The following is a 22,377-nucleotide window of genomic DNA, read 5'->3' as shown; positions in this document are numbered from 1 at the left end:
AAGCCTAACCCATAGGATTACTCTGTCATTGTGCCACCAGCCCTTAGTTCCCAGTGCCTGTGTTGAGTAAAGCCAGTGGAGTGATCCCAGGGGTGAATTTTCTATTTCCCACCAACTGATCAAGATTTTTCTTGAAGAGGGCCAGTGAGATGCTCTGCTAGACATGTATGGGAAGTCTATGCCATAGCATGGGCAGTCTCTGGGTTATGAACCTGTCCTTCCAGCATATTCTGTTGATTGTGGTAATGAGGTTGAGGTCTTTGAAGCGTGTGGTGCTGAGGGATTGGGATTTCTTCTGATGCAGCATTTCTAACGGAGCTGGGTCAGACATGGCTTTGTAAGTCAGGCAGAGATCGCCTCTAAGTAGGCGATATGAGACGGAGAATATTTGGAGTTTTTTTAGTCTGTCCATATAGGACAAATGTTGAAGGCCTGGGATCCTCTTTGTGAGGTACTTTTGCGGCCCCTCCAGTTGTTGCAGGTGGCTAGTGAGGTACATGCCAAATGGGGCATTGTACTCAATTATTGACCTAATGAGGGAAGAGTAGAGGGAGACAATGACGTCTTTCTTCCTGGATGCAAAACCCTTAGTAATGAGATGTGCCACATAGAAGGACTTTCTGACCACAGTGGCAATGTGGTGGTCAAAAGAGAACTTGGTGTCAACCTGTGTTCCTAGATCTCTTATAATGCCTTCTGTGTTCAGTGGACTACCATCGATGTGGTAATTCATGGGAACTGAGTTTTTCTAAAAGGGGATGACAACATATTTTTTGGCATTGAGCTTAAGGCCATGGTTCTAAGCTATTGGGAATAACCATAGACTCCCACCTAAAATTTGATAGTCATCTCAACTTAACTATTAAAAAAGTACATGCCAAACTGGGGTCGCTCTACCATATCAAACCATTTCTTACCAACAACACAAGATCAGCCATTGCTTGCTCCCAACTTCTATCCACCCTACTCTATGCATCTCCCATTCTGACTAATCTCAACAAAACTGACCTAAGCAAAATGGAAGCCTGCTATAACAGAATTGCCCGCTTTGCTGCAAATTGCTCATATATAACTCATCACTGTACTGCTTTGAGACAGCTCCACTGGCTTGAACTGCCCAACCTCCTAACCTACAATCAGCTCTGCCTCTGTCATTCTATCTATTACATCCCCAATAAGTATCCTGCCCGCAAAAACCTAGTACAACATCACTCAGCCAAAAGGCCTCTTAGATCATCAAGCAAACTACTACTAGAAGTCACCAACAGCTACAGTAGCTTTGGAGATGCACTATATAGTAGTTCAGTGGCTAAAAAATGGAACTCTGTCCCTACAAGCATTCAAAACACATCATCCAAAGCCTCCTTTAAAGACCTCATCAGGCAACATCTCAAGGAAAGTTGGCAGTGCCATGATTGCTCCCCAGGCTAGTGAAAGCGGATAACACATATATACAAAATCTAGAGCACTTGATAATAGTTTTCAATCTTACTCACAAACACTGGCTTATCTACAATGTATGTACTGTACCTGTGTACTATATATGTATTCTACCTATGTTCCAAATTTCAGCTGTACACCACAAATCTATTAATTACCTTTATTTATAAAATTAATATTTGTTTTGTTTGTTCTCTCCACTGTAGCTGTTTATGTGCCGCATACCACTGTAAAAACATGTCTCCTGTAATTTGTGTGTATACTGATCATGTCTAAATAATTAAATGTGTCTGTAATTTTTCTTTGTGGAGCTTTTCTCCCCGGGCCTCTGCTGAAAAAGAGCCTTTTCGGCTCAGTCAGACACCCCCGGTTAATAAATGTAAAATAAAATAAATAAATGGTTCTGACACCAGTCGTTGGACTCAGTGAGGCCTTTCTGTAGGATGTCAACATCACTTGGGGCGTTAATAATAGCTCCCAACTTGCAGTCGTCTGTGAACTTTGTCAGGCAGAGTCTCTTCGTGTTGGCCTGGACTTCAGAGAAGTAGATACCAAACAGGAGAGGACCCAGGACCGAACCCTGTGGGACTTCACTCATGGCTGGTCGGCAGGCTGACTTGGAGTCAGCTACTTTCACACTGTGGGTTCTACCTGTGAGCCAGTTTGCAACCCACCTAGTGATACAGTGGTTGATGCCTAGCTTAGTGAATTTTTCTATGATTCCTGAATGGGGAATGGTATCTTGGCCAGATCAAGGTAGGCTATATGAACCATCTTGCCTTCGTCCACAGCTCTGGTGATTGACTCAAAGAAGTCGACCAAGTTAAGCAGGCATGATCTACCCTTCACAAAACCAAACTATGTGGGGTCCAGAGTTTGAAGATTCCATATATCCTTGTTTATTAGGTCCATGATGATGCGTTCCATAGCTTTGCATATCAGACTCGTCAGGCTAATGGGACGATAGTTCTCTGAGTCTGTAGTCGCTCCTCACTGTATAGTTCTTGTAAAACACAGCCTGGAATATTGTCAGGTCCCATAGAAGCTGTATTTTTGGCCTTGGACAGTGCTGTTTTAACCTCTGCAGCAGTAATACTGGGTGCCTGGCAATCTACTGGTATTGTGACTCGTCTCTTGGGGGGGGAATGGGTAAAGTTGGCACTGAATCTGTCGGCCACTATACTGTCAATATCTGTTGGCTCTGTATAGGAGGTACCATTGTGCAGTAGCTCAGAGCAAATTTGGGTATTGCCGTGGAGATTCTTTACTTAACTATAGAAGGCCTTGTGGTTGTCTTTACTATCTGCTGCAATTGTGTTTTCATAGCTAGCTTTAGAGGATTTGATGAGAGATCTCAATTTTTTGTTGAGGCTGGTAAGGGAGTTTTTCCAGTCTTGGGACTTCACCTTATTCCGCATCAGTTTCCTCCTCCTGTTGTAGAGTTTGTTTATGGCAGGGGACCACCAGACTGGCTTTCTTTTTTTGGAGGAGAGTGTCTTGGTTCTATTGGGTATGGCGAGATCCATGCATTTATGTACTTGTCATACGGTGCATTGGTGTATGATTTGGCGGTCATGCAACTGATCTCCATTTGCATGGGTGCAGTGAAGTTAGCCACCTCTGTTTTTAGGAGCCCAAAGTTAGCTTTGGAGAAGCTTTTCATGGTGGCTACCTTGGTGGGAGGGGGTGGTAGAGATATGGATTTCCAAGGTGATTAGTTTGTTAGATCTAACCAGGGAGGAGTTGCCTATTGGTGTAGAGCAACGGTCGCCTATGTTAGTAATGACCAGGTCAAGGATGTTGCTACCTGTAGTGGAGGTAAGAATGAGCTGGTCCAGGTCATTGGAATTAATGAATTCCAGAAAATGTTGTGCAAGTGTATTGGTACACGAGTAGTTTTCCCATTTAATGGAGGGGTAGTTGAAGTTGCCCAGTATGAGAGTGTTAAGTTGGACCTTAATATTCTCCAGGGTGCTTAGGAGTATGAAGTATGAGTCTTGGGACATGGTTGGGGACCTATAGCAGACTATGACCTGAATCGCTCTCTTACCCAATGTTAGCTGTACCTGAAGTATCTCAGATGCCTTATGTTGGTCTACCAGTCTAGAGATGTGCGAATCCTTTATGAATATGGAAACACCACCACCTTTGGAGCTTCGGTCCAAGTTCTGGGGCCGAAAGGTGTTGAATGAGTTATAGCCTAGTAGTGCAGGGGTGCTTTCTGTTGCCTTGATCCAAGTCTCTGTTACGGCACAAATTTCAATGTTCTCCATTTTAAGGAGTGCTTCGAGCAAGTGCATTTTGAGATTTAGACTTCTAGCGTTGAGCAGCATGATTGCATTTGTTTGTAGCTATTGCAGTGGCAATTTGGTCTTTGGAACACTGCATAAAAAAGGCAGTATAGGGGTGGCAAGAGCCTTGGCCAGTATCAGGAAGCCCATGGGTGACAGATGCAGGCCATCTCTAGCAAAGCATCAAGGTCTGTCAGTAATGTCATCCCAGGCAGACAGATACTGCATCCCCTTAGAATGACATCAGAAATTTAGCCAGTTTTTGAAATCAATCATTTTCTGCTTGTACTGTGTTATCATTCTGGGTGATGGTAGGATGTTGCCCATGGCTAGGGTCATACCCGCCTGGGCTACATAATCCGAGAGCTCCTAAATGTTTCTTTTCATGTAGTCCTGGGAGGTATGTCTCCGGTCATTTACACCCACATGTACAATGCCAGAGTCATATTTGTACCTATTGTTGAGGGACCTGAGTGCGTATGTTATGTGGGAGGGATCCTAGCGCCTGACAGGCAGCTGATTGTTGCTTTCTCCTTATTCAATCTAGTCAGTGGGACATCATTGTGTCTCACTATTGAGTCATCTATGACTAGTGTGTTGGGCATGCTGTTTTGCCTTGGGGGCTTTTGTTGAGTGACACACTGTATAGGAGAGTTGTGTGTCTCTTGATTAGTGTTGTGCTGTGGTGGTTGAGTGCTTTTCTGCCTTGGAGGTCTCTGCTGTTTGGATAGCTTTTTATCGAGAGCCTCCGCGAAGGTTGGTGTGCGGTTTGTGTTTTTATGTAAAGGCAGTGCTGGTGTGTGTTCTAGAGGGCTATGTGTTCCATGTGGTGTGGTGCAAGTGTTGACCTTCTCCTCTTGACCAGCTATTCTGGTCTTGGCTGGAGAGTGCATGGCTTCCATTTTGGATATATAAATGCATCTCTAGCAAGTCTGAGTGTTGGGAGGTAATAAGAGAAGGTTGTCAGTGTACATGAGGCAGTTGCTACATTGCCTCAGGATGCCCAAGTTCACTGGGTTAATAGGAGAAAGCACAGGGAACTGACCTTTCATCTTGCCTGGAGGGGTAGGCATTAATAATAAGTACTGGAGATGTTTCCTTGTAGAACATTTAGTGCTGGTAGCACTTTTGTGTTTTGTGTAGAAAGAATTTACAAACAGTGTGACAGTAAAAACCTTATTTATCAGGTCCTGTGAGGCAGAAAATTTTAGTACAACCATGTAGATTAGTTAATAGCTATAAAATACAGTCAAAAGTATGCAGCAGACAACTTGAAGTGCTATAAGCTATATATATATATATATATATATATATATATATATATATATATATATATATAAGCAGTAACTAGTAAAAATAAGCAAAAAACAGGATACTTAAAGTTATATATCACAGATCAGAGTTTTGCTCAATGCCCTTCCCCTGATTAGCGCTGTGTAAAATGGCAGAAACACTGACAAGGTAACCTCTTAAGTAACAGAAAGTTGAAACTTGAAACAACTTTAAAAAAAGTTCGAAAGAACCAATGAGGTGCTTACTGCAAGCCGTAGTCCAGGTAACCCCAATCAGCCAATGACCATAAACATTACACTCTCACTGAAATGCAAAATATTTTTGCTAAACTAAGATGGCCTGCTTTTATACTTATCTGTATTGTGTTCTTTTCTAGATAGTTCCATAAACATAGTTGGGCTAATAGTGTGTGTGTGTGTGTGTGTGTGTGTGTATGCATTTATTAGCAATTGAATAGTTGGATAGTTTTTGTTAGATGTGGTTTGAATCATTGTGGTAATTATAGTTTTTTTCTGATAGTATTCTGATGTCAGACAAAGCTTCAGGATTTAAAAAGCGTTCAGCCTATGGATACAAGATCCCCATTCCCTATCTGTGTACTGTTTAAGTGCTGCTCATCTACAGGCAAACTGTGATATTTGTGCTGCCTTTGGCTTTAGAACTATACAAGGTAGGAAAGAAAAAAATATTATAAAAGGCTTGTTTCTCTTACTGACAGTCTTCTACTCCAACTATGTCTTCTGAGTCAAGACTTCCATCTGCTTCTCCCAGCACTGAGAAGAGAAAAAAGAAAGAAAGGATAAGACTAAAGAAAAACACAGAGAAAGGGAAAAGCCTTTAGAGAAAAGAGCTGACTGAAAAGAAAGGAGAAGACAGAAGGCTTGATAAGTTGAAAAAAGGTCTCCAGATCCAGCTGGTTGGTCCAATACCCAAAACATTGAGCCAGTCAGATCCACTTGTCAGTCTGCCTAAACTCTCTCCCCTCAAGCTACTTTTTCTCTGGAGCTTGTGAGCCCTTGACTGCATTCACCAATCCTTCAAGACAAAAGTCCTTTCAGGCCCTCATTGGTAGCATCATTATTGAGGTTTGTCCAATCCACCAAAAGTCTCTCGGAAATGGATTTTGATCAAATGATAAGGAAGTTTCTCAGGACACAGATACAACTGGGAGTGCTCCTGGTGCTGTCCCTTTGGGGTGGTCTCGATACAGGCCCACTGACCCCATCACAGTTTTCTCTGATACTGTTTCAGTATTCAGAACTGGTTCCCATAGGTCCGAACCCTTCCTGTACACCTCAGTCAGATCTGACAGATCAAGGAACGTTGGCTTCAACTACATCCTTATACTCTTAACTTCAATGCTATTGCATTGGGATTCGTCCTGGAGCCGATGCATTGGTGTTAGGGTACCGGTGGTGTAGTCAACCCCAAACGTCTTGTTGCCATTCCTTCCCCTCGACAGCTTGAGTCTGAGATCCTGCTCTGAGCTGTCCTCGGTTGGGGCAGGGAGACTTCCTGAGCCAGTTGACAGGGGGAGTGCTTCCTTGACTCCACTTGTGGCATTGGCTTCCAAGACTGTGCAAAGGGCTTTGGCTGGACCAAGAAGGCAGGTGCATGCACCAAGTTCAGATCCGTCCTGATACCCAGTGGAACCTGTACCTTACACCTCTCATTCAGATCTACTGGGACAATCAGAACCTATGAGCTCTGAGACTACGCAACACTTGAGTTCCAAATCTTATTCCAACCTGTTTGCACCAGAACCCCAGAGATGTGTTCCAAGGCAACAAACATTTAACCGGAAGAACATACAGTCCTTTTTTGACTCAGTCACTGAGGACAGGTTTGGATGAGGGTGAAGGATCCCCCTTGTAATTCATGACATTTGGGGACATCCTGGAGCGATGAAGCACAAAGGGTGTTGGTCTACTGAAACTCCTTCTCCAGATGAATTTATGTTTGGGTAGTTCCCCCTCTAAATGCCTTCATAGATCTCATGGCACAGAGGACATGGAAGGACCCTGATATTATACAGCCTGCCCCCAAAAAACATGACAGAATTTTAGTATCCCCAAAAGATAGGAAGTGTTGGTCAAAACAATCCCCAGTGGATGCTGAGGTAGTTGCAGCAGCCAGAAAGAAAGAACTGTCTGAGGATAGTTCTTCTGTTCCTCCCCGTAAGAGTCAAGGGTGTTGGACAAATTAGGGAAATGGGCTTATGCTTCAGTGAATTACCTTGCACACTTCACACAATTTTAGATGAACTTGGTCAAGGTGATTTCCAAGTCTCTCTCCAGTAACTTGCCTTTAAATGTTCAAAAATCAGTGGACAACCAATGTCTATCCTGCAGTCTACCTATAATGTAACCATGCTCCTGCTATCCAATGCAACAGATGGTATAGCAAGAGGGTCTGCTACAGGTATTACCATGCATCACCATGCCTATATGCAGCTATGCGATTTCATGGAAAGCATCAAGAAATCCTTTATTAATGTCCCCTTTTATGGTCCCACTGTTTTCAGTCCCAAAGTTAGAGATGTTTACCAGTAGTTAACAAGATGGTAAGACTTCTGCTATGAGAATCTGTTTCTCCACCTCACAGAGATCCTATTTCAAAGGGGAGGTAAGAAAATGTAGTTTAAGAAATTGCAGGATTTTCAACACAATACTCCTGGGGACAGCACCCCCCCTCCCCCCGAGGCAGAGGGGGAGGCAACTCAAATGGATGTTGTCATAGAGGCAGAGAAGGACCACATAATCGGGTTTTCCATGGTCCCCTTCATGGAGAAACCTTATCAGTGCCCCCTAAAGGGTTACCCAGGTCCTGCACTCTAGAGGCAGTCAGGGGCATTTATCCTTGCACTCACAATTCTGGCAAAACATTACTTCAGATTCTTGGGTGTTAAGGGTAATCACCAAAGAATGTACTCTTCCCTCTTTGTATCCTCCAAAGAAGAGATTAAAGATTCCACAGCAGGGAATTCCATATGTTAAGAATACTGCAGCAATGAAGGCAAGGACATCTACTGTTATGGTAAGATTTTACAGAACTGTACTTTTCCAGTAGCCAAATATCACACAATAGTGTTTTAGTGGACTCTCTCTGTGCAGTAGTTACAGAGTCTTCATCCCCACCATGCAAGAATTTATCTCACTCAAGTACACAGAAACAATATAAGGTGGTGGATAACCTGTCCATCAGTTACAGATGGGAGACCCTTTTGTCCAGCAGCACCTCAAACCTTCTAGGTTTGGGGGGAGGCATTTTGAGGAGAAGACTGTTCAAGGTACTTGGTTACCTGTGGAGGCCAAGCTTCACATCAGTAGCTTGGAGATGAGTGGTCCTCTTAATTTTGCATACTTTTTAGGACCACATCCAAGGGTGTGATATTCATTAAACAGATGATATGTCAGTGGTATGGTACATCAACAAACAAGAAGGGAACAAGGTCATATCCACTTTGCCGGGAGTCTGTACAAGCCTGACAATGAGTGATGTCTTCACATCTTTTTCTGGTGGCAATGCACATTCCTGGAACATTGAATGTACTAGCAGACAGTGGCAATGGAGAATTTCAGCTGCTGGGGCCAACCTTGTTGCAATTCTTTCTCTCCTACCTGAACAAGTGCAGCAGTTACTTTGCCCTCATCCCTCCACAGGGACAGTCACTGTGAGGTTCTCTAGTCCACACTTGGCCCCTGAATCTCCTCTATGTATTCCCAATAATATCTCTTTTGACAGAATTCATACAGAAAGCTATGAGGTGCAAGACTAAGGTAACCTTCATTGCTCTGTTTTTGCCCCAGCAGGTTTGGTTTCCGTTCCTTTGGCCTCATTTGCTGTAACCACCCTGGGTGCTGTATCCCACTCCAGAACTTCTGATTTACCATTCCAGGATGCCTCTACGGGGTCTACAAGCCCTAAAGTTAACCACACGGTTTCTCCAATTTTAATGATAGCCAGAGATACCAGGCTGTCTTCTCCAGTAGTTCACATAATGTTTTCTTCACAAAAACAATCAATCAAAGAGACTTGTAAAAGTAAATGGAGATCATCTATTTGGGCCTTATTAAAAGGACTGGACCCTTTTTCTGCCCCCACCCCCCCCCCCCCCCACCATCAATATTGGAATTTCATTCAGAAAATTTTCACTAAGGATCCAGTTTTTATATCATCAAGGTTTAAATTTTCACCTAGGCCACAGTGACACTTCTCATGTTTCTGCTGGAATATCTAAATATTTCCTCAAAGGAATGTTTTTTACTGAGACCTCCAGTTCTAGACCTAGTCCCTGTGTCTCGTAGGATGTAACAATTTTATTTGAGTCATTGTCTCAGAAACCCTTTGAGCCAGCAGTATCAGCTGATCTTAAGGACCTTTCTTGGAAAATTGTTTTCCTAGTTGCCAATACATCCGCTAAATGAATTTCGGAATTACAAGTGCTCTCATGCAAGTTACCTTTTCTCATTTGCCATAAAGACAATGTGTCATTGAGAACAAATCCCACCTTTCTCCCAAAGGTCTCACCTGAAGCAAATTTGATTCAGTCTGTTAATTTGCCAGTTTTTTTTTTTTTGCGATTTCTCTAACAATGGAACACATGCTTCATACCTTAGATGTTCATTAACAGATCAGAGTCTGCTTACACCATATCAGAAATACTAGAAAATCAGATCAACTGTTTGTCTCCTTTTCCAAAACAAAACTGGAAAATCATGTTTCAGAAGTTACAATTTCTAAGTGGCTTTCAGACAGTATTTCTTTTGCATATAAAACTCAAGGTTTGTCTTTGCACTCACAACCAAAATCGTATTCCACTAGAGCAATTGCCACCTCTACAGTATTCAGGTAGAGAGTTCCCATTGATGACATTTTGCAACAGCAACTTCATACACTTTTATCTCATTACAGATTGGATGTGAAGTCTAGAATTCGCGCATCCTTTGGCTCTACCATTTTCAAGAATGTCCTTCCTTGATACCACCTAAGTTCCTTTAGTTAGCTTGGGAATCTGTCCCAAACGTTGAACTGGATGAAAATAGACCATATCAGATATGAAAAGTTAGGCATTTACCATAACAATAGATCCATGTTGTCTCATTTTTATTTGGTTCGACACCCCTCCCTCTTTCCCCCTTCCAGATTGCCATCTGCAAAGTTCTGGTGTTCATACAGGCCTCAACCAAGACCCTGTCTACTTTAGGTCACAGTTCCCAGATTGGCATACTTAGTAAACTGTTGTTTTTATTCTACAGGAGTTTTTATACTTATCAAGTCGTTTTCTCTATGGTTAGCAGGGTCAGCAAACTCAATTGTGGATAAGGGATGAGTCATAGCTTCAGATTCAAAGCTGTGGAAGAAGGTTCCAAGGTTGGATCCAATCGGCTCCAACAACCCAAATACTGGACTGGATGAAAATGAGACAACACAGATCTATTGTTATGGTAAATACATTACTTTCATTTCATCCTTTCCAAGTGGTGAATATATTTTATTCATGGATGTACCTAGCACCAAAGAAAGAAAATATTTGGAGACCTGTTCTGGATCTTTCTTTCCTAAAACCATTTGTGATAGTGCCAACATTCAAAACAATGTCACATGACAACCTGTTACTACTTCTTCCTCTTTCAAGTTTCCTAGCAACACTAGTCTTAAAAGATACTTATCACATCCCTTGTTCATCCAGACTACAGACGTTTCTTAAGGCTGTTTGTGCATGGATCACATTATCAGTTCTCTGCCTTACACTTTTGACAATCCTTTGCACCAAGAGTATTCACAAAGTGTATAGCTCCAGATCTGAAGTAGTTTACTTCATTTGGTCTTCAACCTGTGGGATACCGGATCCGAGCCGGCAATCTCACTAGCATCTGCTCCGACCTCCAAGCTCCTCCTGTTACCCATAATACACCTCCACTACCTTCCAACCCCAGATCTCGTTTGCCACGGCTTGCTGAAGCATCATGATCTCCTGAGCTGTGAGTAGTAAGTGGGTTTTTGAAAGCTTTTAGAAAGCCTTTTTTTCTCTAAACTTTAGTATAGTGGTTAGTATAGATTCCCCTTTTCCTCCCCTCACTTGGTGCATCGTGAAATTAAATTTTGTTTAGCTTAGTTGGTTAGTGTACTTGCTTCCCCTCCCCCCTCAGTGTGTTCTGTGTGCGAGTGTGGTGAGTGGTTTAAGTGAGAAAACTAATAATTGTTTTCTCTACTTGTTTTCCCTCTCTTGTCTGAATGGCTGATAAGCCTAAGTTTAAAAGGTGTACTGAGTGTGGCTATAAGTTTTCCCTAGCAGATGGCCACATTCTTTGTGTAATGTGCTTGGGTGTTGCCCATCTAAGTACCAACTGCTCTATATGTGTGGGTTTTAACCCGCACGCAATAAAGGACAGGAGGCTAAGTTGGCCCTGAAAGGCCTTCTTCCCACTTTTGAGGCGGTTGCCACGTCCTCGGCTTCGGTCACAGCGGCTGCTGTGGCCGTCTCTCCTTCCTCTCTTGTCCTTGCTTCTTCTCCCTACCAGGCTGGGACTCAACCTCCCATTTCAAAGCCTGCAGAAGTGGAGCAAAAAAGGGGCAGAGAGAAGGAGAGAGAGCCAAAATCCAGGCCTAAGAAATGTAAGAGGTCCCCAGACCTCCCTTCACCTGCTAAGAGTCAGCGTAGGATCCATGACTCCCCTCAGCTCTGATCTCCGAGATTTTCCCCAGAGCCAGACTCGGTTCCCCGACCCGCAAGGTCAGCGTCCGTGGCCTCGTCGAGGTCCATGTGGTCCTTATTGGAAGTTGACATGGATAAAATGTTGAGGAGGTTCATTCGTACTCAGATCCAGATGGGGGTCTTGCCAGCCTCCTCTCCCTCAGGAGGGGGGAGCTCGTTTCCCTTTTTTACACCGATTTCTCCTTCTCCGATCCATCCACCGGGTTCAAAGTACTCTGATCCGAGGATGGCTTAAGTCAGGGGGTCGGCTCCGACGGTACTTGCTTCCTTGATGCCGACAGCTGCCTGGAGCATGTTGGATGCGACCAGCTCAGATCCAAGCAGCTCTTGGAGCCGGAGCTTGGGTGTCAGATCTAAGGGGGCGGAACTTTTTTCATCGACTCTGGCTTTGTCGGGCCAAGTTCCCTCCCATGGAGCTCTGTCCACTACGGGTCCAGCTCCGATTCTCTCGTCGGACCCAGGGAGACCGGCTTCCTTATTGGTTCCCCAGGAGGTTCGTTCTCCCTCAGAATTTAACGTGGTAGAAAGGGTTCTCTCCGCTGGATTGAGACCCCTGACTATCCCCTCAGACTCCGCATCGACCCCCTCAGCTCTTTCTATGAATCCCATCATTTTACCAGAGGGACAGTCCGTGCTCGAGGAGCCCCAGACGGTTCCCCCTGAGGAATAAGTGGCTTGCGAGTTTCCCCCGGAGAGCCCTACTGGAGATGTGCCTCGCAAGCATACGTGTAAGAGGAGACACTTGAACTCCCCTGAGTCCCCCACCAAGGATATGGATTTGGATGATGGGGAAGGTTCCCTCAGGTCACCTCCTGAGGATGTCTCCTTTGGAGACATCACGGAAATCTTTCGCCAACGGGGAGGTTGGTCCTCCCCAAACCTTCTTCTGATGAGACTGTGTTCCTGGAGGCTTTCGGCATGGGCCCATCTACTTCCTGGGTGTCCCCCTCCCGCAGATCCCGTGGTGGACCTGGTCACCTCACGGGCCTGGAAGGAGCCAGACACTGTGGAACCAATCCCCAAAAGGCCTGACAAGATCTTGAGTCCACCTTCAGATAGGCCAAGGTGGAACAAGGGCTCCCCCGTAGACGCTATGGTGGTAGCAGCAGCCACAAAGAAGGAACTAGCCCAAGAGAGTTCCTCAGTTCATCCTCCTGACTGAGAGTCATGGATGATGGACCACTTAGGGAAGTGGATTTACTCTTTAGCTACCTTTTCTATTAGGGAGCTTAACTACCTAACCCACATCATGAGACTCCAGTGCGACCTGGTCAAGGAGCTGGCAGAGTCTCCCCCAAGTCCATGTCGCAGGAGGACAGGGATTCGTTCTCCGTGAGGATGGCCACTTTGAAAGCAGTCTACAACAAATCCATGCGACTCCTTTTACATGCTACTGAAGGAGCGGCTAGGGCAGCTGGGTCTGGCGTATCCATGAGGCGCAATGCCTAGCTCAGACTATGTCAGTTTTTGGAACCTTTCAAGGCGTCCTTTGCCAATGCCCCTAATGATGGCTCTACTCTCTTTGGTAAGACCGTCAAAGAGACTTTAGTCCAGAGTGAGAAGGATGGGAAGACACTGTCTGCCATCGGAATCCGCTTCTCGAACCCTCAAAGGTCCTTTTCCTGGAATCAGAGAGGGCAAAAGAAGATGTGGTTCCGGAAGTCACAGTATTCCCGGAGCACCCAGGCTCCTCTTCTTCCTTCAGGGGTAAAGGGAGACAGAATGGATGCCAGCCCAGAGGCAGAGGGGTTCTGAGGAATTTTGGGTCTCGAGAAACTTTCTTGGACAGGCCCGGACAGCAACCCTGAGGCGTGGCCCGACTGCTCTACTCTGGAGGCAGTTGGGGGACGATTGTCCTTGCACCTGGGTATAGGAGTCCGTAACATCAGGCCGCTGGGTGCTTCAGATCATATCCAGGGGATACTCTATCCCCTTTGTGGTTCCTCCCAAATCTCCCAAACACCTCCCGGACGTACCACCCATGCATACCACCCACGCAAAGGGAGACAGCAGCACAGGAAATTTCCAAGCTGCTAGGAAAACGAGCCATCAAAACCGTTCCCACAAATCAGTCCGAATCGGGCTTCTACTCCAGGTTCTTTTTGGTGCCAAAGAAAATGGGGAACTTAAGGCCCATTCTGGACCTATCTACCCTGAACCTGTCAGTTGCCAGAGAAAAATTCCGGATGGTCACACTACAGTCCATCATGGTGTACCTGCAAGAGAGTGACTGGATGTGCTCGTTAGACCTCCAGGATGCTTACTATCGCATAAAGATGCACTGAAGCTCCAGGAGGTACCTCCACTTCCAGCTAGGAGTCAATCATTACCAATTTCAAGCCCTACCCTTTGGTCTCACCACAGCCCCCAGGGTGTTCACCAAAGTGATGGCAGTGGTAGCGGCTCACCTGAGGCTTCAGGGGATTCAGGTCTATCTGTACTTGGAAGACTGGCTCCCCACTGCTCCCACCAGGCATCTACTTTCTCAAACCAGGGATTATTTCTTAAATCTTGCCCGCATTTGGGGATCAAAATCAACGCGTCCAAATCACTTCTAAATCCTGTCCAGGTGATAGACTACATTGGGGCAAGGATAGCTACATTACAGTGCAAAATCTTCCTGACCTTGGAGAGAGTACAAAACCTGAGGATGCATGTCTCTCTGATCTACCATTCTCATCTTCCGTCAGCGGAATCAGTGTTGAGGGCCTTAGGTTCAATGGCGGTGACCAAAACGCTTCTTCCGTGTGCCCGATTACATATGAGAATTCTACAGCGGACACTAGCTGTACAATGGTCCCTGTTGGAACTTCCATTGTCATATCCAATACAGCTCAGTCGAGTCTATTGGTCATCCCTTCTCTGGTGGATGTGTTCTCCCAAAATTTTGGAGGGACGACCCTTTGTTCCAGCCCCTGTCCAAACCACAGTGACCACGGACGCCTCCCAACTCAGGTGGGGGGGCATTGTTCGGGCAGGACAGTCCAAGGCTTTTGGTCCCCTGTAGAGACCAGCTTGCACATAAACCTTCTAGAGGTGAGGGTGGTCCTTTTAGCATTACAGGCCCTTCATGCCTTTCTTCCTCTGGGAACCATTGCAATTCAGTCAGACAACATGTCAGTGGTGTGGTATATCAACAAACAAGGAGGGACCAGATCTTACCCCCCTTTGTCGTGAGGTCATGAGAGTGTGGCAATGGGCGATCTCCACCGGTCATTTTCTCATCGCAACACACATTCCAGGACGGTCCAACATTCTAGTAGACAGGTTAAATCGGACTATTCTGATGCCTTACCAGTGGTCTCTGAATCTTTCAGTAGTGGAGCAGATCTTCCTGGAGTGGGGTCAGCCTTGCTGCGATCTCTACACATCTCCTTCCAATGCGAAGTGCAGCGAGTTTCTTGCTCTGAATCCCCTGCCGGGGGGAGTCCCCCAGAGATGATCTAGTCCAAGCTTGTCCTCCCAGTCTTCTGTATGCTTACCCTCCAGTACCTCTTATTCCGAAGTTTCTACAGAAAGCTCGTTGACTGGGGAGCAAAGTGATCCTCGTCCTGTTTTGGCCTCGCCAGGTATGGCTTCCTTTCCTTTGGTCTCACCTTCTGGCTCTGCCCTGGATCTTGGATCCCATTCAGGATCTGATTTCACACCCATCGGGGGTTCCTCATCCGAACCTGGACAGTTTGAAGCTCACAGCTTGGCTGCTCCAGTTCCCATGATCGCTAGGACTCCTGGATTATCCTCTTCAGTTAGGTCTATTCTGGTGGCTGCTCATAAGTGTTCAACCTGGAAGGTTTATTGCAGTAAATGGAAACATTTTTCCTTTTGGGCCTCTCAAAGGAATTTAGACCCCTTCACAGCTCCTATTTCTGCCATTCTTGATTTCCTAGCTGATATTTTTCAGCAGGGAGCTAGTTCTTTTACTGTCAAAGTTCAATAGGCTGCCATTTCTCATTTTCATGTGGGTGAGAATTTTGCCTCACTAGCCTCCTCCAGACTGTGTTAAAGCCTTTATCAAAGGGACTTTTCTGTTACGTCCCTGTGTCAAGGATCCTGTTCCCCCATGGGACCTTACTATGGTTCTTCAAGCTCTGGTCGCTCCACCTTTTGAACCCGCTGCAACCACAGATATAAAATTCTTATCTTGGAAAACACCATTTCTGGTGGCTATTACCTCTGCTAAAAGGGTTTCAGAACTGCAGGCATTGTCCGTCAAAGTTCCTGATATGATTTTCCACAAAGATAAGGTTTCCCTTCGGACCAATCCATCCTTTCTTTCCAAGGTGGCATCACCAGTTAATATCAATCAAACCATCAATTTACCAGTTTTCTTTCCTAATTTTGCTAACAAAATGGAATACAAACTCCACTTGCTGGATGTTCATAGACAGTTACAATTTTATTTACACAGGACCAAAAATTTCCGTAGATCCAATCAACTGTTTGTATCCTTCTATAAACCCTTTTTGGGAAAACCTATCTCTAAAGTCACTATAGCTAGGTGGATTTCTTCATGCATCCTTCGGGTCTGTAAGGACAGAGGCATGTCTCCTCTGGGTCAGGTGAAAGCTCATTCCACTAGGTCCATGGCTACTTCTGCAGCCTTTTGGTCTAGAGTCTCTTTGGATGATATTTCTTCTGCAGCTACTTGGTCCTCATCTCATACATTTATTTCTCATTACAAATTGGATTTGACTTCTAGAAGGAGAGCATCCTTTGGTTCCGCGGTGCTCCGGAATATCCTTCCATGAGGGCCACCCAGGAGTTTAGTAGCTGGGGACTCTGTCCCACGGGTTGAAGACCAAATGAAGTAAACTACTTCAGATAAAGAAGTTATGTACTCACCATAACGTTCCATTTGAGTAGTTCTACTTCATTTGTCTTCAACCATCCCTCCCTCCTTCTCCCACACCTTGTCATGTGAACAGCCTGCGGGCTGCAGTTTTAAGTCATAAGTATTTTTCAGGTCGAGTTATCAGTATAAGGATCAGCAAACTTGATCTGGGGGTTGGAAGGTAGTGGAGGTGTATTGTGGGTAAGAGGAGAAGCTTGGAGCTCGGAGCAGATGCTAGTGAGATTTCCGGCTCGGAATTGGTATCCCACAGGTTGAAGACAAACGAAGTAGAACTACTCAGATGGAATGTTATGGAGAGTACATAACTCCTTTTTATAGCTTATTGCAGGCTACAGGGTATCCACATTTTTCCATATTTAGATGACAAGCTTATCTTTGCAGAGTCTTTTTCAAAGAATCAGGAATCTCCCTCTTGGGTGAGAGATCTCCTACACATGCCTGGTTTCCAAGAGAACATTCAAAAGTCTTTCTTGACTCCTTCACACAAGATTGTATTCCTGGTATATCAACTATCTAGATCTATATGTATTGTTTTCCACTCAGACTTCTGTCAGTGCGAGGGAATACCTCAGGATTTTGGGTGTCATGGCATCTTATTATTCTCATGATACCCCTGGCAAGACTCCACATGAGAAAGATACAGTGATGTCTGAAATCTCTTTGGTCCCAGCATCAACACCATTTATCTTTTCAAATTCCAGTACTGTGGTTTATCAGAAGAGAAATCATTTGGTAGAGACAACAGATATCCTTAAATTCAGGTTTCCCCATCTCCTTCTCTGCTCCAAAGCAGTTAGTCACCACAGACACCTTAGACTTTGCTTAGACAGCAGTGTCAGGAGGGATAAAAATGCAAGGGGTGTGAGACATTATGGACAGATGCAAGAACATAAATATGAAGGAGATGCTTACCTTAATCAAGGCACTCAACTCTCTGAATCGTCTTTGGTCCCATGGACCTCTTCAAGTGGTTAAAGATAATGCCACAGTTATGTGGTACATCAACAGTCAAGGGGGAAACTGATAGTACCCCCTTTGCAGACTAGCAGTGTTAGCTTGGGATACAGTTTCACAGCACATTCTCACTCTTCAGGCGTCCTACATTCTGTAAGAGCAAAACTGTGTGGCAGACAAGTTGTGCAGGATCTGGGCAGACCCTCATGAATGGAAACTAGATTGGGGGTCTTCCAAGATTTGATCCATCTTTGGAGAGTTCCTGAAGTAGGCGTCTTTGGATCCTCTATGAACAATCAACTGTCAAGATTCTGTTCTAGGAGACCATGCAAGAAAGCCTGGAAGACAGACAGATGCCTTTTCTTTTCCTTGGACAGGAATTTTCCAGTAAACTTTTCCACCCTTTGCACTAACATCCAGAATATGACTGAAGATTCAGAAGGAATTCACAAAGATCATTGCGGTGACCCTTTCTGTGCAGGCAGCCATGGTTCTTTCTTGTTTTGGAAATGATATGGGGCAATTACCTTTGTTTTGGAAATGGTACGGGGCAATTACCTCAAGTTTCATCTCAGACTGTATCTCTTCACAAAAGAACAGGGGTGTTTGATACACCCTGCCGTCAATCAAGTTCCACTGACTGCCTGGATGATAGAGTCTTAATTCCTTTTAGGTACCTGTTTACTGAGGATGTGCCGCAGGTACTAATGCAATCAAGTAAGCTTGCTACTAGAAAATCATATATTAACAATTGGAAAAGATTTTCTAGTTGGTACCAGCAACATAAACAGCACTCATTCAAGGCTAGTTATTCTCTGGTTTTACAATATTTATGTGAATAACTATCCTACGACCTTTCTTATTCCTCTATCAAGGTTCATTTATTGACCATTTCAGCATGTCTGGCCATGGATCCTCCTCTTTCAGTCCAGTCTCATCTCAAAACGCTTTTAAAAGGGGGTTTGCTTAAAAGGCCTCAAAGAAAACTGGTGTCTCCTCCTTGAGATTTTAATTTTGTGTTAGAGAAGCTAACACTTGCTACATTTGAACCAGCTAACCTGGCTGACTTGAGGTTCATAACATGGAAAACAGTTTTTACTGATTTGTTCTGTCCTGTGTGAAAAGGATGTCTGAGTTGCAAGCTGTTGTGGTGAGTCAACCCTCTCATTTTTCATAGGAACGAGGTTTCTTTGAGAACCAATCCTTCTTTTATGCCTAAAGTGGTATCCAAGTTTACTTTAGCCATACTGTCTGTCTCCCTATTGTCTTTCCTAAACCTAAAAATGAAGGAGAAAGGAAACTCCATACTTTGGATGTCCACAGACAACTCCGGTACTATCTTGACAGAAAAAAATCTCTCAGATCTTCGGATCAGTTCACTTCTTGTGAAGGTAAGAAGAGAATAACCATGTCAAAACAGACTATTTCACTGAGACAGATGTCTGGTGTCAGAGGCATGGCCTCAAGCTCAATGCCAAAAAGTGCATTGTCATCCCCTTTGGTAAAAACTCTGTACCCATGAACTACCACATAAACGGCAGTCTACTTAACGCTGAATGTGTGATAAGAGACCTTGGGACCCAGGTGGACAGTAGTCTCTCCTTTGATAATCACATTGCCACAGTAGTCAGGAAATCCTTCTATGTGGCACACCTCATCACAAAAGGGTTCTCATCCAGAAAAAAAGAGGTTATTGTTTCCCTCTACTCGACACTCATTAGACCCATTAATAGAGTACAACGCCCCTTTTGGAATGTACCTCACAAAACATCTGCAGCAGCTGCAAAGGCCACAGAAGTAACTCACAAAGAGGATTACTGGCCTCAACAAACAGATGTCCTACACTGACCATCTCAGAAAACTCCAGCTTTACTCTGTAGTATATCACCTACTCCGAGGAGATCTCTGCCTAACTTATAAAGCTATGTTAAACCCAGAGCTGTTGGACATGCTACACCTAAAGAAATCCCAACCCTCTGAGCTACACGCTCTAGGGACCTAAACTTTGTCACCACAATAAACAGGACATGCTGGAGGTATAGATTCCTGTCCCAGAGACTTTCTATACTCTGGAACAAGTTACCCATCTATGTCAAGCAAAGTTCCTCATTAGCACTCTTCAAGAAGAATTTTGATGTGCGGATGGGAAATAGGAAATACACCCCAGGGATCACTTCTGTGGCTCTGCTCGACAGGGAATAGGAAATTAACTTTCTTGGGTGGCGTAAGCCAGGGAACCTTGTTGGCTAGGCTTATTTAGGCCCTTGGGCCGATAGCCTAGTACCTATCTATGAACCTATGATTGTCTTACGCTATTACCTTTTGTTATTCTCACCTCAACAAAACTACTGCAGACAGGATCAAGGACCACTCTGCCAGGGCCTTAGCATCTTCTTTGGCTGTTTGAAAAGGTTTGGATTCTAGAAGTGTTCTAGAAGTAGCAATTCAGAACTCTGTACATACTTTTACAAAGCACCACTAGCTTTTTTTCCCTCTCTAGGATTAGATCAGGCTTTGCTAGAACCATTATTTAGGGGCGTGTGGAAATCTTCCCCACCAGTGATCAATACGATGAATTTAGTACAGTTGTCCAAATAAACTTAACATAACAGTAGATGTTTGAATGATGATCACTTCAGTAGCTGCTCCCTGCCTCCACCCCCCTTTTTGTTTTTTTGATTATGGGAAGGTGTGTGTTTGTAGATAGCTGTATAGAGTTTTACTCCTAGCTATGTCCTCTCAGGGATCAGCATCCCTCTTTTTGTTGGAGTGAAAGCTCTGAAGGGCTTGGCACATAAACCTGTGTTTTTAGGCAGCTCAGCTCGAGCTGCCTAATGGTTTGAGTACATGTAAGGTGCCATGAAACTTTGGAAGCTGGCCAGCTATTCTAGGCATAATATAACCCATATAGCTAAGGCTACTACAGCAGTGATCATTCAAACATGTACTGTTAAGGTAAGTTTACTGTTACAACTATACTTTCCTGCTTTAAAAACAGTAATTCTATATCTGAACCACCTTAACATCAATAAGATGCAACAGAGCCAAATTATAATTCTGCAACTATACCTCTCAAGTTTCTTATTTAATTCTGAAAAGGAAATCCAGTTCTTTGCAGTTCTTGTAGGTACGAGTTGTCCTTTAAAAGTTACCTGGATGACTGCTGATAGTAGACAATGAATTTAAAGATAACAGCTTTGTAAAGATTTACAAGGTTTCAGTCAAGGGAAGAAGTTGCAACATGCAAACCTGGATGAGGTTGGAAACTTGTGAGTAACTTAGTCATGACTGTATTGATGATGGTGATGAGCAGGAGAAATAGGCTGATGATGTGGTTTGCCAAACAGTAAAGAATCCTTATTTAAAGGGGGCACTTGGCTTTTTGTGACACATACTTAATTTAGTAAAAAAATTTATATTTCCCAGCAGATTTTTGAGAGGTATGGCTGATGATACTGGAGTTTGCTGTCATGCCTGGCTCAGTTTTACTGACTTTGCTGACGATTCTTAATTGATTTTTGAACCTCTGTTTTGTCATCCTGAAAATTTTAGCTCAGAGGTCCAAACCCCATGTGAAGAAAATGGAGAAATGGGGGAGACCTATACAGTGGTCTGTATGTAGTTTTCCCATGCTCATTAGACTTTCTGTATGTCTCAAAAGATGTGGAAACAAATGTGTGGTAAATGGAGCAACCAATGCTCTGGTAGGGAGGTAACTCTTCTTATGCCTTCCAAAGGAATCACAGCTGCCACAAGTGGAGTCTTTTTTATGAAACAGCAACTTTATTATTGCATCAGCACCTTTACAGATTTGTACAGTCCTCATGCATGGTGCAGTTTTTCTCTTGGTAGGTGACCTGTTAACATTTAACTTTTCTTTATAGTTATTTTTCCATATCAGGCTCAAAGTTATGTATAAGGTTCAATCTTGTCCCAATGGTCACGTTTCCTTCATTTACATACTACCAAAGTACAGGCATTACATTTCTTTCTCCTCACTGCATAACACACCAGTACTGTCTCCCCTTTCCCCTTATGCCTCATATTTTCTGTTTTTTTTTTCTTTTTATAATAATTTTTTATCCAGTAAATCTCCCTCTCCATTGTTTTTATTCCTGTCCTTGCTGTATTGAGTACCATCATGCCCATTTTGTGTATATATTTTTTCTACCTACTTTTTTATCCCCCTTTTCACAGCTGTTAATAGTAGTGTCACTCATCCCTCTCTAACATAGATGACAAACAGGAGAGTTATTTCGTTTAGAAGGTTTAATGCATAGAGACACATCAGGATGGATAACAGCATCATAAAATATAAACAAACTGGTTAACAGACAAACCTTAGATACATACATGCTTACATCTCAACAGCTTACTAGAAAATGGCAGTCAGACTTGCAGTTGCTCAGTATTTATACACTTGTGCAAGCCCTTGGATAGCTTCTTAAAGTACATACGTACACATTGATCTACATCCTCCCTCTTAAAAGATGGCTGTTGGTAAAAACAACATTAGAGTTAGACATGCATTATTATAGACATTAGAAACAAACACTTTGTTCATATACAAGTTGGCGCGTATCTGTTACATTGTCTGGAGATGCAACTGGATCTCATAACATAACAGTCTGAATTGAATTTAGCAGCAGGGACAGTCTTCGGTGGACAACTCATCTCAGAAACTTGTGGATTCATCACAGGAATGGGAATATTCTCTGGAGCTTCCTCTGGAATTGGAATACCAGACAACTCACTCTGAGATGGTCTTTCTGACACGCTGTGTGCTGTGGTATATGCTCAGACTCTGGTCTCAAATGTTTCCGATTCCG

The sequence above is a fragment of the Protopterus annectens genome, chromosome 13.part0 (assembly GCF_019279795.1).
Source record: "Protopterus annectens isolate FY-2018-M chromosome 13.part0, PAN1.0, whole genome shotgun sequence".
Lineage (NCBI taxonomy): Eukaryota > Metazoa > Chordata > Ceratodontiformes > Protopteridae > Protopterus > Protopterus annectens.
This window is presented reverse-complemented; position numbering follows the sequence as displayed.